The 18,700-nt window shown below is 41.7% G+C and overlaps 1 protein-coding gene across 1 annotated transcript in view; it reads right to left on the reverse strand.

The window, feature by feature from the left end:
- Positions 1 to 18,471, reverse strand: part of NPFFR2 (neuropeptide FF receptor 2) — a 33,008-nt gene extending 14,537 nt beyond the window's left edge. The window contains exon 1 of the mRNA XM_073002093.2: positions 18,109 to 18,471. The gene's annotated coding sequence lies outside the window, so the exon portion shown is untranslated. The remainder of the gene's footprint in view (positions 1 to 18,108) is intronic.
- Positions 18,472 to 18,700: the final 229 nt, after the last annotated feature.

Here is an 18,700-nt window from a genome sequence, read left to right on the forward strand (position 1 = left end):
TACAGTTTAGCACTAGAGTACCTGCTTCTCATGCAAAAGGCTCACGATTTGATCTCTGGATATGAGAAGGAAGAATATTGCCTGAAACCCTCAAGAGCTGTGGCCAGTCAACATTGATGACACTGTGTTAGAAGAACAAATGATTTGATTTCATATAAGGCAGCTCTCTATGTTCCCAAAGAAGTGTCAAATCTTGTAAACCACAACTTTTGTTTCCATCTGTGAGCCATTTATTTCGGACATTTCATACAGGAATCTGTAGAGATTGTATTCCTCGTGCCCCTCTATTTTGAGTTACAGATATTAAAAACAGCCACTAACAAACTTACTTTTCATTTCGTAGCATGGCTCAATAGCTCAATGGGATATGTGTTGGGCTGTGGAGCCAGTGACTGGAAGTTTGATTTCTCAGGAGAAGAGTTAGCCTATGTAGCCTTGGGCAAGCTGTATACTCCAAGAGCACACTCAGAAGACAGGAATGGTAAACTACTTCTGAGTATACCTAGAAAACCCTGAAGAAGATTGCCATAAGTGAGAGTTGACTTGACAGCATGTAATTAATTATCAACTAGTGACAAAAAGAATTTCTTAGACAATTTAGACTGTTTGGACTTTATAAGACACCTGAATGAGAAATTATTAGGCTTTGCAAGATTCCTCATCTCCAGCACAAGAGTGAGACAAAAAGCTTTTAAATAGCAAGTTGTGTAAATTGTTGTTGCACAAAATAGCATTCTTCCTTCTTCAGAATCAGAGCAAACACACAAGAGACAACAAAAGCAGGAAGACTGGATGAATGTTCAAAAAGATGTGAGCAACATAACCAAGGCCTCTAATTCTTCAAAGTCCATGGAATACAATAGCAGCTACGGTAGTTTTGTGCAGTTCGTGCAAAAAATTATTCTTGCACACATAAAAACTCTCTGAGTTACACACAGAGAAAAACCTGGCGCACAAAAATGCAGCCAATGAGATCTGCCTCTACTGTGAGCCAAGTCAGGGAGATAATTTAAATCCAATGTTCGTTTACTCAGCTTTAATTGTATCTAGCCTTAGGTCATCACAGTGAGAGATGATAAGACGGAGGCAAAAGTAAAAGCTACAAAAGGGAAGTGATATTGAGAAGCACAAATTAAACAAAGCTTTGAAATCATTCCAGGGGGTTTGTTACAACACTGAAATAAAAGCCTGGAAGAGAAGAGGATTAGAATTCAGAATAGGACTCTGTGTTTCACTGGACATTTTAGCTTTCATAAAAGAATGGTGTAACTTCTTAGCTGCCAAAATGAACAGAGCAACCGTACAGGTGACAAAAAGCTGATCATCACAGGAGTTTTATACAGGTATTGTTATATCCTGGGACAATTTGTTCGCATACTGGGTAATAATACGAGAAACGAATTTCGTTCTTCGTTCTATAAATAAGGAACAATCCAACGTGTAGTGCACAACACCCTCAACTTGGCCACAACCATAAACACAGATTCACTGTGGTAAAGGAACACTTCAACCCCCCCCCCCTTGTAGATAAGTGGATGCAAGACCTGGACTTTTAATACAGTAAAAGTGCTGTGAATCTTGATATAGCTCAAGATTTGGAGATAATTTGCCCTACAATGGTTTCTTTCAGTTTTTAGAATTGTAGAATCATGGAGTTGGAAGGGGACCTCTAAGGCCATCAAGTCCAACCCCCTGCTCAAGGCAAGAGTTCAAATCCAAGCAGATCTGACAGATGGTTGTCCAATGTTCTCTTGAATGCCTCATGTGCTGGAATGCTCACCACCTCCTAAGGTAATTGGTTCCATTTGTCATAATGCTCCTCCCCATATTGTTTACAGACCTAGGTGGGAAATTAGAGCCATAAATAGCCTACCCTTCTTCACACGCATCCTAATTAAAAACCCAGTTTTTCAAAATGGGGTTATGCCCGTATCCTATCAAATCAGGAGCACAGTCTCCCATCCTACTATTGTATGAGCCCAAGTCAAGATCCTAGCATTGCCGATACTACTTTTCCTCTAAGGCAATTTATACTTTTCTTTTCTGTCTTAAATAGGGCCCTTTGAACAGTTTTCCACTCTCCTAAGCAGAAAATAATATTTTAAGCAATCCAAAAGACTAAAACAGGCAATGAATCACAGACAGTCCAGCATCAACTAGATTCACAAAGGCAATAAAGGCAAACAGCATCTATATGTTAAGGAACCAGAATCTCCACCAGAAAGAAATACATTCAAACTAGGTTGTCTTGACGTATCTCCTGAGCCTGCAAATTAAAAACAGACTGCTATGTCTCCCAGGGCAATAAATCCCAAAGTCGAGGCACAGCTAGGAAGAACGTGTAATCTCATTGTCCCAACTTCACAAGGCAGAGACAAATCAGCAAGTTTATTTTAGAGGATTCAGCACTTGAAAAGTTATCCTCTTGGGAGTATGACTCTCCTAGCCAGGATGCACCACAAAAAGATCTGATCTGGCAGGGAGATTTGCAAGCAAAGCAAGGCTCACAGGCCAAAGCAAAGTCCTGCCAAAGAGCAAAGTCAACCCTCTGAAGGGTGTCTATAGGCAAAGTTATTTACCAAAGCCATTTACCAGGATCAGAAGGTAAGGAGGCAGGAACTTTCCAAGACACAATGTCAGATGAAGTCAAGGGTTTGGCACAGGAAGACCACAACGCAAGAGGAGCCAGGCTATGTGAGGAAAGCAGAACAGTGTACAAGGTCCAGCTACAGATGTTGTTCTTGCTCACTTGACTGAGCCAGTTTTGAAGCTGTTTGAGTCACATCTGGAGCTGGCATGCAGACCCTTCTGCATCTCTTGGTGGAGAGTCCTTCGCAATTCCTCTTCCCAACGACCTCCTCAAAGTAAACATATTTTCCTTGATAGTTTGAAACTGATCCTGTACACTTAGCATTGCTGTACAAATTTTGAAACAGTCCAGATTCTTCAGCGTACTGTGGTGCCTTGGCACACTGATCCACCTACACAGCATCTTAAACTCCTATTGCTCTTTCAGGGAGCATTGTGACTGTCAAAATACACCAATTTCAACCACAAATTGCATCCATTTCCACCTACGCTCTTCACTCCCAGGGATGCAATTTAAGTTCATAGATAGATAGATAGATAGATAGATAGATAGATAGATAGATAGATAGATAGATAGATAGATAGATAGATAGATAGATAGATAGATAGATAGATAGATAGATAGATAGATAGATAGATAGATAGATAGATAGATAGATAGATAGATAGATAGATAGATAGATAGATAGATAGATAGATAGATAGATAGATAGATAGATAGATAGATAGAAAACAAACAAACAAACAAACAAACAAACTCAACCAGTTAATCTACACATGCATCTGAAGAACTTTCCTTGGAATGTGGGAAGAAATATGGAGACAAATTTCTCTGGAGGTGGGAATTGACAAGTTGTTGTTTTTCTTTAGTCATTAAGTCGTGTCCGACTCTTTGTGACCCCATGGTCCAGAGCATGCCAGGCCCTCCTGTCTTCCACTCCCTCCTGGAGTTGGGTCAAATTCATGTTGGTCGCTTCGATGACCCTGTCCATCCATCTCATCCTCTGTCATCCCCTTCTCCTCTTGCCTTCACACTTTTCCAACATCAGGGTCTTTTTCATCACCCAGACTGTGATTCACAAAGGCCACGAAGAACAGTCCATTCCTAGGAAGAATACTAAACTGAAGCCATCTTCTTCAGTGGAATTTGGTTTTCTTGCCACCTCACTGGAAGTGGGCATCCCCATTTTTTTTAAATGAGAGGGTGCTATGGCTAATCTCTTGGATGACCGCTTATGCATATTGGGCTCCATGCCCACCTCAGGAGTGGCATGAGGTCCACAGTGGAGATCTATAAGAAGCAGGGCTCTATCACCAGCCTAAGAGCTGGCACGGCTTGCCCAGGAAGGGATACATTAAAAGTTCTGGGTCCTGATAGCAGTTCATAAAGTGTTGGTATTCAGATGAGAAGGGTCCAGGTGAGGGTCCCAGAGAAAGCCGGAATGGCAGGAGGCTATTGCCCAAAAGAAAACAGTTGGGGTGGGAACCCATATATATCTTTGAATCTTAGAATTGCACAGCTGAAGGAGACCCTAGTCAAGGAGGCACAGCAGGGAACTGGACTCCCAACCTCTAACTCTGCAGACAGAGACCTTAACCACTGAGCCATCCTAACGCATATATACAACTGTTGCAGATATATAGTTTTGCAGGGCAGTTTTAAAAAACATTTTAATTAAAAACCATGCAAGTGAAAAAATAGTTCAAAGGTGACTTATAAAATACGTTATTTCCCTTCAGTGGTTTGGAGCAGTTTCCTTCTTCCCTTGCTGCCTTACAAGGGCTCCTGAGTGCTGCTAGTGAGACAGTCAAATGACAAAGAGGGTCACACACACTGGAAAAACTATGGGGCTCTGCCCTGATTATGCCCCCACCAATTTCCTTGGAGATGGGAAAGAGGGCAATGAGAACACTGAACCACACACTATTTAATTACACATACTTTTAATCTGTAAACAACAAGTGCCGATCCATCTGATAATCACATCAAAAGTGGAACCCATTTAGACATTAAACTATTCATTTAAATAATAAATAAAGTTCTTGACATTCTTTCATAAGAAAAAATAATTAGTCATGCCCTTTTGTTTGAGGGAAGATTAATATTCCTAAGGATGCTCACAAACTTCTCTACTTCTGATTATGCGGAGTACGATTAAAACAAAAAATTAACCATGACACTGCTGAAAATGAAAATAAAATTAGTACAACATCAACGGAATGTTTTATGTACAGAAGAATTATCGAGAAGGTAAAATGTGTGAAACAAGATTTCTTTAAAAATGCAAATAAACTGGGGAGGTGGTAGGCTTATAAATTAAGAAAAGGAAAAGAAAAATCAGTAATACAAACCTTGAAAGAGGATACAGGAATAGAAACATCACAGCAGAAGGAATTTTTAAAAATTATAGAAAATTTATATCAAAATTTCTACACCGAAAAAGAAATAGCAAAAAAAAAAAAAATTACAGGAAAAATACCTGGAAAAACACAGTAAAATGAGGTTAACGGAATAGCAAACTCAGTCATTGAATGAACCATTGTCCTCTAAAGAGATTGCAGAAGCCTTTAAAAAAACAAAAAACAGGGAAGAGACGAGGTCCACGTGGATTGCTGGTGGAATACTACAAAACAATAGAAGCTACATTACTTAAACCATATAAGAGGCTATTGGAAAATATTGAAGAAAAACAAGAAATACCTTCACTATGGACAGAGGCGTTGATTACTCGCCTACATAAAGAAAAAACAGATCTGAAAGAAATAAAGAATTATAGAGCGATCTCACTTTTAAATGTAGATTATAAAATAGACACAACAATTTCAGCAACCAAGTTGAAAAAGATCTTAATCCAGATATTCCACCAAGATCAATCAGGGGTTTTTTTTTTAACCAAAAAGACAGATGAGAAACAATATAAGAACAATATTAGACATCCTAGAATACTAGGAAACACATACGGAAAAACAAATGGCTATGGTCTTCCTAGACACTGAGAAAGATTTATAAAACTAGTAAGAACCATTTATACACAACAAAGTGCTAAAGTAAAAATCAATGGAGAATTAGCAAAAGAAATACAGTTACAAAAATGAACAAGATGAAGATGCCCCAGTCTCCACTGCTTACATTGGAAGTCCTTAACAATTGAATTAGAAGTAATGAGTTCATAAAAGGATTAAAAACAAGAGAAGAATACAAATTACAAGCATTTGCAGACAACCTGGTTTTCCTATTAGAAGAACCAACTGAATCAATAATACCAATGATGGAAACGTTAGCAACTTTTGGAGAGTTAGCCAGGATGAAAGTAAATGGGGGAAGAACAAAAATACTAGTCAAAGAAGAGATAATAGAATTAATGGAAAAATGGATTTATAGTTGAGAAAATGATTAAATATTTAGGAATACAAATTATTAAAAAAAACCTACTACACTAGTAAAAGATAACTACATGAAACTACTAGACAATATTCAGAAGGACCTCGAAAAATGGCGGAATCTACAATGGTCCTTGATGGGGAGAACAGCGACATTTAAGATGAATATCCTTTCTAGAGTACTATTTCTTTTCCAGACTATCCCCGTGTTACTTAAAGAAACTTTTTTTCAAGACTTTAATAAGATGGTGATGAGATTTACTTGGCAAGATTAAAAAACATGAATAATAATTAAAGCTATGCAAGACACCAAACAAAGAGCTGGATTTGGCCTTCCAGATTGGAGTACATACTATAAAGCTTGTGCACTAGTCTGGATAAAGGAATGGATGACTCTTATAGATAACAGACCACTCAAGCTGGAAGGACATGACCTGATGCTTTGTTTGACATGCATTTTTTGGTACAAAAAAGCTAAAGTCCTTAAATATTATAACAACCATTTGATAAGAAGATCTCTGTTATGGTCCTGGGACAAGATATGATATCAGATAGTATATCGAAAGATACCAGAGTGGATCTCTCCATTAGAAGCTTTTACACAAGCCAACCTTATGTCCGTAAACATATTGCTCAGATACAAAGAATTACTAAAAGGAAACTATGAATTGAAAACAAAGGATGAGTTAGAAAAACAAGAGATAGACAGACAGACAGACAGACAGACAGACGGACGGACGGACGGACGGACGGACGGACGGAGACGGACAGACGGACGGACAGACGGACTGACTGACTGACTGACTGACTGACTGACGGGCTAGAATACAACTGGAATCCAGATATGTCAACATATAAAGGAGTGATTTTATGCAGAGCAAATGCCCCTGGATAAAATACTATTGGAAACAGATGACAAATTGATTTTTAAACATATGAAGTATTATTAGCAATTAAGATAGAAGATGAAGTGGTACAAGACTGTATGACCAAATGGGTGCAACATATAGGGCATAATACTGAAATTGATGACTGGGGAAAAAAATAGAAAATTAATATAAAAATTACAAAATCAGTACGTTTTAAAGAAAACATATACAAAATGTTCTATAGATGGTACATGACACCAGATAACTTATCAAAAATGCATGAAGGTATATCAAATGTATGTGGGATGTGGTGGCGCTGCAGGTTAAACCGCAGAAGCCCCTGTACTGCAAGGTCAGAAGACCAGCCGTCGTAAGATCAAATCCACACAATGGAGTGAGCTCCCGTCGCTTGTCCCAGCTCCTGACAATCTAGCAGTTCAAAAGCATGTAAAAATGTGAGCACATAAATAGGACAAAATGCTGGCTCGACGGCTTGGAAATAGAGATGAGCACCGTGCCCTAGAGTTGGACATGACTGGACTCAGTGTCAAGGGGAACCTTTACCTATATCAAATGTATGCTAGAAATGTAAATTACAAGAGGGAACCTTATATCATATGTGGTGGACATGTAGAGAAGCAAAAAACTATTGGATACTAATACATGAATGTTTGCAGAAAATTCTAATACGTAATATTTCACTTAAACCAGAATTATTTTTATTAAATATGTTGCCAGAGACTTTGGATAGGAGAGAGAGCCATTTTGTGGTACATATAATAACCGCAGCCAGAATACTATACCCATGGAAATACCAAACCCTGTAGAATTTACAGAAAAGATCATGGAAGTGGCGGAAATTGACATATTAACAGAAGCTTTGAAGGACAATTTAATCCAAGAAGCAACTGAAAAATGGGATCCTATATATAATTGGATCCCTATTATAACGTGAAAGCCAAATGCGATAACCTTAATACAAAATAATCAAATAACTAGGGCAGGAGGGCCTAGCAGGCTCTGGTCCATAGAGGTCACGAAGAGTCGGACACGACTTAACGACTAAACAACAACGCCCTGCCCATCTAGACCAAAGTTCTACTCCGGGCAGCATTACAAATTTAAAAACATGGGCCATATGTGGGCATCTCAGCTATTTTGATGTCACCTGGAGTCCATCACCATTGTGCAATTTAGCAGCAAATTTCAGAACTACAGCAACACACACACACACACACACACACACACACACACACACACACACACACACACACACACACACACACACACACACACACACACACACACACACACACATTCGTCCACCAAAATGACAGCAGACCTCCACGAAGCACTGTTCCATTTCAAAAGGTTCACCAAGTGTCCTGTTCTAGTATGGATGTTCTTCCAAAGGTCTGTCAAGAATCCTTCTCCTTAGCATAGAAGTGTGAGAAGAGGATTTAGATGTTTCCTCTCAAGTACAGGAAGAGACACTGGGAGCATATTAGTTTATCACATCTGACTATTGCTACTTCACCTAATTTCACTGATACTCAGCAAAGTGCAGCTGATGAAACTGGTCCCCAGATCTTCCAAAGTGACCCAACCCTGGGAAACTTTGTTAGGCAGAGCATGTCCTCCACCCTCTTCTCTTCTAAACAGTTTGTGCTGCACCCTCTTGAATAACCTGTCAGCAACGGGAAGATGCTATCCCAGGGCTAGGGTGGGAAAAGCTTCTGCTGCCAGTCCGATTTGCTTCTATTTATCAAAGAGCAGTGGAAATCATGCATTCTTCGTATCAAGCCATGAAATGCTTTCTGCCCACTCTACAGTTCCAAATTTGTTGTTGTTTAGTCGTTAAGTCATATCCGACTCTTCGTGACCCCATGGACCAGAGCACTCCAGGCCCTCCTGTCATCCACTGCCTCCTGGAGTTTGGTCAAATTCATGTTGGTCGCTTTGATGACCCTGTCCAACCATCTTGCTCTCTGTTGTCCCCTTCTCCTCTTGCCTTCACACTTTCCCAACATCAGGGTCTTTTCCAGGGAGTCTTCTCTTCTCATGAGATGGCCAAAGTATTGGAGCCTCAGCTTCACGATCTGTCCTTCCAGTGAGCACTCAGGGTTTATTTCCTTCAGAATGGATAGGTTTGTTCTCTTTGCAGTCCAGAGGACTCTCAAGAGCCTCCTCCAGCACCACAATTCAAAACCACACAAATTACATGGGAGATATTCTGGAAACAAGACTAATTAAACACACATAACACCTTCAAATAATTTTAATCCCTGTAACAATTTGGCAGTTATTTTGCGACCTGTCTCCTATTTGTTCTTGTTTTATATAATTTATTTTGTGTCGTTCCTACTTTTGCATGTTGTTTTGTTGGTTTTTATTATGTTTTACTCCATTTTATTCTGAATGCCTTGTGCTGTAGGGTCTTCCGCTACAAAGTGACTTGTATGTTGAATAAAGAAAGGCATAAAACATGTTCTGGCTTGTTGCAACCCTGGTTATGTAAATAACTCAAACTTAATGAAGAATAACATTTGGTGTTCTATTTTAGGTGATCACTTGGATTCGCCTGCCTCTCACATTTTGATCTTGCTATACTGCTAAAGTATTGTGATAGATCAAAGCTTGCAAGTTTCGACAGCTTTGTGTCAAGGCTATTTTTTTTTCAAAACTCTTGTTTTGCTTAACTTGACAGGGTGCGCCTCTTAATCAGGGCTCCTACTCCAACCTCACTTTGAGTAGATCATTGTTTTAAAAAATATGTGATTCTCTCCAGATTGTAATTCTTTCTTTTTTAAAAAAACAAAGAGAGAGAGAAAGACAGAGGCATATATTAAGTAACCAGTAGTTCAACAAACTAAGGACGCGGTAGTGCTGCAGGTTAAACCGCAGAAGCCTCTGTGCTGCAAGGTCAGAAGACCTGCCGTTGTAAGATCAAATCCATGCAACGGAGTGAGCCCCCGTCGCTTCTCCCAGCTCCTGCCAACCTAGTGGTTCAAAAGCATGCAAAATGCAAAACGTGAGTAGATAAATAGGTACCACCTTGGTGGGAAGGTAACGGCAGCTTTCTTTCCAAGACAACATCGTATATTTTTGAATGGCTGGCACATTTCATCACTCCTTCATTTTTCAACCACTCTGTCCTTCTTTTCTGCCACCAAGAGCCTAGCTATGTCTCTAGGAAAGCAGTTTCACTTTGATGACAGGGAAGACTAGCAAGCCAAGGCCATATGAGATCTGAAAAGTTACTTTTTGAAATATAATGCCTAACTTCTGAGATTTGTAAGCCCCCTGCAAGAAACCTCCAAACTGTGGCTAAAACTCTTATTGTCCCGCCTGTCACCATGTTTATGCTGGCTGTGGATAGTGGGAGCTGGAGTTCAAGAAAGTCCTTTTTTGAAGCTTTGACTAGAAAATCCTAGAATCCACATAGGGAGATTTTAAGATATGTAATTTAAAAAAGCCATTTTTTCTAGAAGACTGAGGGGAGATATGAAAGCACTTTTCAAATACTTGAAAGACATTCATACAGAAGAGGTGAAGGATCTGTTCCTGATAATCTCAGAGTGCAGGCCACAAAACAATGGGCTCAAGTGACAGGAAGCCAGCTTTCAGCTGAATATCAGGAAAAACATCCTAACTGTTAGAGCAATACGACAATGGAACCAGCAGCCTTGGGAGGTGGTGAGCACTCCATTGCTGGAGGCATACAAGAGAAAATTGGACAACCAATTTCTTGCATTGAGCAGGAAACTGGCCTCGGTGGCCTTATAGGTCCCTTCCAACTCCATTATTCTGTGAATCTATGATCTGTCCAAGGATTTTTCAAACAGACTGATGATCTATCTCAACCCACCAACTTCTTCCCATGACATCCCTTCCCCCAAATGTACCCTCTTCAGCATTTGTTCACTGTCTTTCTGCCAAGCAGCGCTCTCAACGTGCTTTTTGGTAGATGAAAATAATCAGGAACGTATTTATTTTTAAAAGCGTTCAAAATGAATTTAAAGCATCTAAAAGCAGGTCTGAAACATTTAAAAGCAGTTCCAGTTGCTAAGAGGGCATCATTTTTCTCAAGATGCCATCAGCTGTCAAGCTATAGTACTAAATATTCAGTTTAGAGATGCCCAAGTATACTGCAGTATTATTAAGAAGTATGAATCTACTGAATCATAGAATTATTTACTTAACTTATATGCCGCCCACACTACCCAAAGGGCTCTGGGCTGCTTACAAGAATTAAAATACAGTAAAAATAGATAAAACAATTAAAATACAATTAAAATATGAACTCTAAAAATTTCCATCAGGACCCACAGTTGATATAATTTCAATATAAAGCCTTCTGGAACAGGAAGGTTTTGACCTGGCACCGAAATGTCATCAGCGTCAGCGCCAGACGAATTTCAGTTGGGAGGCCGTTCCATAGTCTGGGGGCAGCTGCCAAGAAGGCCCTTTGTCTACAAGGTCCCTCTTACCTCCTTGATGGACGGCTCTTTCAAAAGGGCCCCCTGGCTAGGTCTTAACTGCCGGGTAAGCTCATATGGAAGGAGTTGGAATACATCTATAAGGCCCATCAAGTCCAAATCCACCCATCACCCCACTCAGTACAGACAAGCAGCTCGCTTTAAAGGGAGGAAAAAGGATAAATAATATTTAACAGCACCCATAGTAACACACTTAAACACCATGCATGCACAGGGAATGAGTAAGTGTTAAAAAGGCTTCTGATATTTCATGAATATGACAAAATGAGAATTGGGGCAACTTCATATAGTCACAGTTGGTTGCTACAAGAGAGCAGGTGTCTGCACATGAACAGGTTACTGAGATTAGAAGAGTGTACACTGGTATTAATTGACATATACCATATGTACACATAGTATACATGCTATGCACATGTTTTTAGACAGCTCCTCAGCCCTGAAATCTCTAGAACATATGAGTGAAGCCTGAAAGTTGCTTAAACGCCAAAGCTCCTTTCAAACCATCAAAGCACCATTTTCTCATCAAGTCATAATAGCAGAACAAAGAGATTTCTGTCTTTTCTTTTGAACAAAGAATCAGAAGATTCCCATTCCCCCTTTCTGTCCACAAGTGGGAGAAATCTGTTTACAGGTTTCTGAGGTGGAAGCTGCCCTTGGAATTACTTGGCAAAGATGAAAGCTTTAGATGAAAGGCAGTCAGATGATAGATTCCAATCACAATGTGTCAGCTTGCCTGGAGAAAACGGGGAGGATGAAATCTGGGTAGCTGGGCAGCATCTTAAAGATGCAGGAGAAGCTTTTAACCGTGTAAGAATATTAGTAGAAATGAAAGAGGGGAGGGAGGCTATAAAGGATTGCAATGCAAAGAAAAATTAGCTTGAGCCAGAATAGTTTAAGGGTGAAAGAGGAGAGTGCAAAAAACGGTCTGAAGCTCAACATCAAAAAAGCTAAGATCATGGCCACTGGTCCCATCACCTCCTGGTAAATAGAAGGGGAAGATATGGAGGCAGTGACAGATTTTACTTTCTTGGGTTCCATGATCACTGCAGGTGGTAACAGCAGCCACAAAATTAAAAGATGCCTGCTTCTTGGGAGGAAAATATTAACAGAAACTCCTCTGTGCGTGTGTGTGTCTGTGATAATATTTTTAATATTTTTAGACAGTGGATAAGTGAATCAGTGGATATTGATCTTGCAGATAAGGGGGTCTTGCTGTGTTGTACCTGCCCAAAACAGACAATTATAAAGTGGTCTGTAATCTGTATTGCTTTTGGTATACTATTTGGAATACTATTTTATTTATTTATTTATTTATTTATTTATTTATTTATTTATTTATTTATTTATTTATTTATTTATTTATTTATTTATAAATAAATAATAGTATTTGGAATACAATTTTATTTATTTATTTATTTATTTATTTATTTATTTATTTATTTATTTATTTATTTATTTATTTATTTATACCCCACCCGTTTAGACCAAAGTCTACTCTGGGTGGCTAACAATAAAAATGGCATAAAAGCAGTATCATAAAATAAAAAAAAATAAGAGGAATAATATAGTTCAAGATGGGAAAAATATCCAAGTGATGACAGGAGGGAAAGCCTGCCTAAAGAGCCAGGTCTTAAGTTGGCTCTTAGAAACACCCAGTGAGGGAGCCAGAGATTTCTGAAGGGAGATTGTTCCAAAGGCGAGGGGCCACTGCCAAGAAGGCCCAGTTTCTTCTTCTTTCTCTCTGGGCCTCCCTCAGCGTTAGGCCCCTCAGCCACCCCTTCCGGGCTAGAACAAGTGATTTGGGTAGATCTAGGTGGGAGAAGGTGTTCCGCTAGATATCGAGGTCCTAAACCGTTTAGGGCTTTGTATGTCATCATTAACACTTTGAAATCAATACTATCACATTTTATCTGGAAATCTCTTCCACAACTGACATCTGAGATACTCTCGCTGTACTGAAGGGCTCAAGCTGATGACAACTACTGTCTATCACTTCTCTTTCTGTTTGCAGTGAGGTTGGGAAACTGCCCTCAGCAGGGGAGGGGGGGGGCAAAATCAATTTCAGAGAAGCTCTTGAGAGGTGGTATCCCCGTGGATGGGTGGAGCTACAGGGGCCAAAAAAAAACCATCAATTTTAGTTTAAAACTCTTTTTTGTCAATTGCTTTGCTGGTAAAAGCACATCAGCTTTACAGAACAGGAAAAGAAAAACACACAATATCCATGGATATCATCCAAGTAGCTTCTTCAGTCTGAGGAGAGTTAATAGGAGGTCTGAATAGGCTCATTAGATGGAGAAAGGGTGGGCTGCGGAGGTGAGTGAAAATCCCACTTCTCTCAATCCAGCTATCTTCTCGGTCCAAAATGAGTCCATCTTGGTCAACAAGAGAGGTGGTTTGAGAGAGGGGTCAGGGAGGCTATACATGTGCATATAGAAAATTCCTCACTCAGCTGGGGTGGAGGCCTTAGGTACAATCTGTCTCTTATTTATCATGCTGCCCTTTCAGCTGTCTCCAGAAAGATCAGGACCACACCCACCAGAAAGACCACTGTTAATGACCATTAACGACCCATGACTATGGGTGGAGAAGAACTGCAGAAGTGAATTTCACTCACTCATCTAAACGAACCTATTCAGACCAGGGGGAAGTGGAGGATCTACTAGAGATCATCTCCTACCAACTCTCCTCAGACTGAAGAAGATACTTGGATGAGGAGCCAAATATTTCAACCCAATAAGAAAGGAGTCCAGTTGCCATGACTCAATCTCCAGATAACTTCATCTGGATGACTGAGAATCTTGATAGAAATATCCAGGGAAGCACCAAGATATATTATGTACCTGTAGAAATGCAGAAGACCAGGCTGGAGTCCCAGGAAGATCAGATTCTGCCCCATGCCCTAAAGTTGTTTCTCCAGATCCACAAGATCTCCCCGCTATAAGATCTCACCTTCTCTCCTAGCCTGGATTTCCTTTAATTATATTGGTTTCATTTCATTTGACTCCACTGCTCTGCCAATGAATTTAGCAAAGGAAGAATTTAGCATTCTTCAGTGGTGGTTCCTCACACAGATATTCTGGGTTACAACTCCATCAGCCTCTACTCAGAAGGCCGGGGTCACGAAGAGTCGGACATAACTAAACGACTAAACAACAACTACAAAACTTTTCATCACCTTCTTCATGTGTGATTCCTGCACGTTTAATCAGAAGTCACACTGTATCTACTGGAACTTATTCCTCAGCCTTTGGGATCATTCCAGGGACTGGAGTTACAACCTGAGAATCGAAGAGTAAGCCCTATTGAAATAAAAGATGCTTACTTCTGATAGACCTGACAGGATTGTTCTGTTTATTCAGCTGAAATCCTGTGCGCTTGTGACTGAGTAAAACTGCGCAAGATGGCAATGATAAAAAAAACACAAACATAGAGGGGTGGGTGGAAGGTTTTGGACTGCGAGAAAAACAGTACTCATAAAGTGGAATAGGTTCAAGAACATGCAGTTAAGTTGCATTCAGTTTTAAGCGGAGTAGACCCAGTGAAATGAATAGGGACTCACTTAAGGCTAATATACATCAAAATGTTCAGATTACCACAGTTCAGGCAAATAAGATAAATGGTTTATCTCTCCCGAATGCAGGAGTAAAGCAAAATTTCTGATTGCACATAAAGGAAAAAGACTATTTGCATTTTAGACCCCAGCCGCTGTGGGTTAAACCGCAGAAGCCTCTGTGCTGCAAGCTCAGAAGACCAGCAGTCATAAGCTTGAATCTCCGCGACGGAAGGAGCTCCCATCGCTTGTCCCCTTGACATTTAGTCCAGTCGTGTCTGACTCTGGGGCACGATGCTCATCCCCGTCTCCAAGCCGTAGAGCCAGCGTTTGTCTGAAGACAGTTTCTGTGGTCACATGGCCAGCACGACTAGACACAGAACACCATTAACTTCCCACCGAGGGAAGTTAATGGTGCTTTCACACTGCTAGGTTGGCAGGAGCAGGGACAAGCGACAGGAGCTCACTCCCTCGCATGGATTCGATCTTACGACAGCTGGTCTTCCAACCCTGCACCACAGAGGCTTCTGCAGTTTAACCTGCAGCGCCACCACGTCCCTCTTTCAAAGGAAGCATCATTTCACGCTCATGAGGTAGTGGAAGCTTATGGTGTCAATTGGATACCACTGTGAACAGAAACGTCAATTCTCTCCGTTGTTTTTCAAAATCGTCCTTCCTACACTTGTGCTTTCCAGTCTCCCTAAACCTTCTTTTCTACATTTTCCACTGTTGAAACTGGGTTTGTAATCTCCCTGAAGCTGAGACGTATTTTCTCCTGTGCTCTGAAAGTACCTTCCACTTAGACCAAGGATGTTCTAACATAAAATACAGCAAGAGAAGGAACAGGTGAGGACAGGACTAGAACTTTTAAATTCCTATTCCTATTGATTGATTGATTGATTGATTGATTGATTGATTGATTGATTTGATTTGATTTGATTTGATTTGATTTGATTTGACTTGATTTGACTTATGCACTACCCCATTAGTGCACACACTATTCTGGCCGGTTTACAACTTAAAATTTAAAAATCCTGGAGGCTCCACAGGATTTTGTCATATATATGACAATATGGGCATTTTAAAATATTATTAAAAATTAAATCATTTTTAAAAGCTTTGAAAAGAAATATTAATATCAGCAGGATCCAGGAGACTCAGCTTTGAACTGTTCTGCTTTTAACCATCTCCCAAACATAAGGAGGAAAGGAGCTTGTTGTATCTCCACAGATAATCCGATTCCAGAGAATGGGGGCCACCAGCGGGAAAGCCCAAACAACACCTTATTTTCACCTTTCTGGCCTCCCTCGGTGTGGCCATATTTCGCACCCTGGACTGAGATGAATAAGTGAAATGGGTAGCTAATCCCCTTCTACCCTCACCAATCTGGTAACTGGTGAGGCATGATGGAAGCTGTAGTCTAGTTACATCTGGAGGATATAGCTACACACAGCAGGGCTAAAGTACAGCCCTTATTAGTCAGAGCCAAGGAAGTTTCAAGAAGAATCGAGCATGTTGCCACTATTACAAGCTCCACAAAAAGCTTTTAGCCGTTCTCTACCCAAAATGCCCTTGCCCCCTTAAGTAGAAGTCTTTATTTCTCCCACAAAGCTGAATGCTTATGCACCTTTATAGAACAGGCATGAAAAACCACTTTGGAGTACTATGTGCCCCAGAATCCCCTAAGGCATTCTGGGAATTGTAGTCCAGAAATGTGATTTTTCTCTCTCCCCAAGATATGATTCATATACAGTATGGGTCTCATCCAAGGCCAAAGTTTGCTTTGCCACATGCAATTTTACACCTTTGAAAGCAGTAGGGCATTTCAGCCAGCCACCCCACACTCCCACTTCATGCTGGATGGGTATTTTAGATCACCCCTGTTATCATCCTCAGCCAGCAGTTGACTGGGAATGCTGGACATTATAGTCCAGTCCATATGGAGGATGTGAGACTGGGGAAGGCTGATGTAAAGATTCAGCATCTTGTGGATTATATAGCATTCCTCCATAGGCTGATTCTATTAGAAGACAAAAGATTTACTGTTACTGCAGTGGGGGAAGCCTTCCTGCCTGCAAGTAGACCAAGAAGGTGGGGCCGTCAAAACAATTTTATCCTTACTTAAATAAACACCTCATCTTTCCTCCAGTGCGTTGAAATGATGACTCCACTACACCCACTCCATGTTATCCCAACAACAACCCTATGAGGTAGGCCAGGGACAAAGAATGGGAGAGAAGGATGATTGGGCCAGAAATAGTGAGTTTCATAGCCTAGTGATGAACCCAACCAGCATTTCTTCTGCCCCAGACCAACATTCACACTCCATCGCACCCAGACTTTGAATTTCCTGTCCCATGAATGACATTGGATTACAACACCCATCATCCACAGACACCAGGGCAAAAGGGGTCTTAGCCCCATTACTTAAACCCGGTGCCCATCAGGGGTTCATTAATTTATCAGTCTGTATCCTCTGCAAGCTGATTTTATGGCTTATCTGCTTCCTGTCTGGAGAGTTTCATTCTATCCTCCCCCTTAGAAAAGTTATTCCTCAGCGGTGTACATGCGGCTTTAAAAACGCCGGAAATAAACCCGTTTCTGACGCTCAATCGGTGGCTCTTGCGTTAAAAACAACAGCAACAAAAAAAACCGCCCTTGAAATAAAGCGAGCCCGTTTGCCACGCTAGATTCTCGATATGAACAGTGTGCTTTGGCGCATGTACAGAGTGCCGCCGCCCCCCGCTTTGCCGCTCAGCCACAAGCATCCCCAACAGGAGCGCTTGAGAAGAGGAACGGATTGGTCAAGTTATTCCGCTCTTTCATTGAAGAACTTTAAAACCCGGAATCGCTCCGATTTAGAACCCAAGACCGTGCTTTTTTTTAAAGCGCTCGCGAACTTCAAAGAAGAGCCTCTTTTTTCCCAATCTGATCCGGCACCAGCCCTTGACTTCCCGCACCGGCATGCCAAAAAAAAGATGATGATGATCATGATGATCATGATGATGATGATGATGATGATGATGATGATGATGAACTTCATGCACCAGCCTACATGCCACGAATGAATGATGTTCGTGATTTCTGGCGATCCGCTTCAAGACGCGCGCCTGCGAGCACGAGATGAGGATAATGAGGATGATGATGAAGATGATGAAGCAGCAGCTCTCATCGCGCGCGTTCCCCCCCCCCCCAATCCACCGCTTTTCGATGCCCTCACCGGCTTAGAGGAAGCCTTTCCGCAGAAAGGAAGCGGCGGCGGCGGTGGCCGGGCAGGGCTTCCCGGAGCTGCTCCCGGCCGGTGCGCGCCCACCGGGTGACCTCGGCTCTTCGGCCGGCTCCACGTGCTCCATAGCCCGGTTCCCGCGGCAGGCTTCTCCGGCGGCTCCTCCGCTCCGGCAGCCGGAAGGCGGCGCGCCGCTGGGGCTCCTTCTGCCGCGCCCGATCCGAGCCCGTGGCATTTTGAGCGTCGGGCGAGAGGCGAGGGGAGGGGGACCCGGGGCGGGGGTGGGGGTGGGGGCGGACCTGGGAGGGGTCCCAATCCTTCCCCCCGCCCCTTAAGGGTCCACGGAGCTTTCCCCTTCCCCCTGCTCCGCTCTCCGATTAACGGGAGCATCGGCGCAGGGAGAGAAATTGCACCGGATCCACTAGTAAGGACTGCCGGGGAGGGGGGGGTTTCAGGAGGCGAACCACGGATCCCACCCCGGACCCCAAAATCTGGGGAAGAGAGGTGGGGTAGACCAAGGAGTCAACGGAATGAGAACCCGTAGTAGAATAAGGTAGCTGAACTGCAGGCTGGGGATCGGGGTAGA

This window comes from Pogona vitticeps, chromosome 5 (assembly GCF_051106095.1).
Source record: "Pogona vitticeps strain Pit_001003342236 chromosome 5, PviZW2.1, whole genome shotgun sequence".
Taxonomy (NCBI): domain Eukaryota; kingdom Metazoa; phylum Chordata; class Lepidosauria; order Squamata; family Agamidae; genus Pogona; species Pogona vitticeps.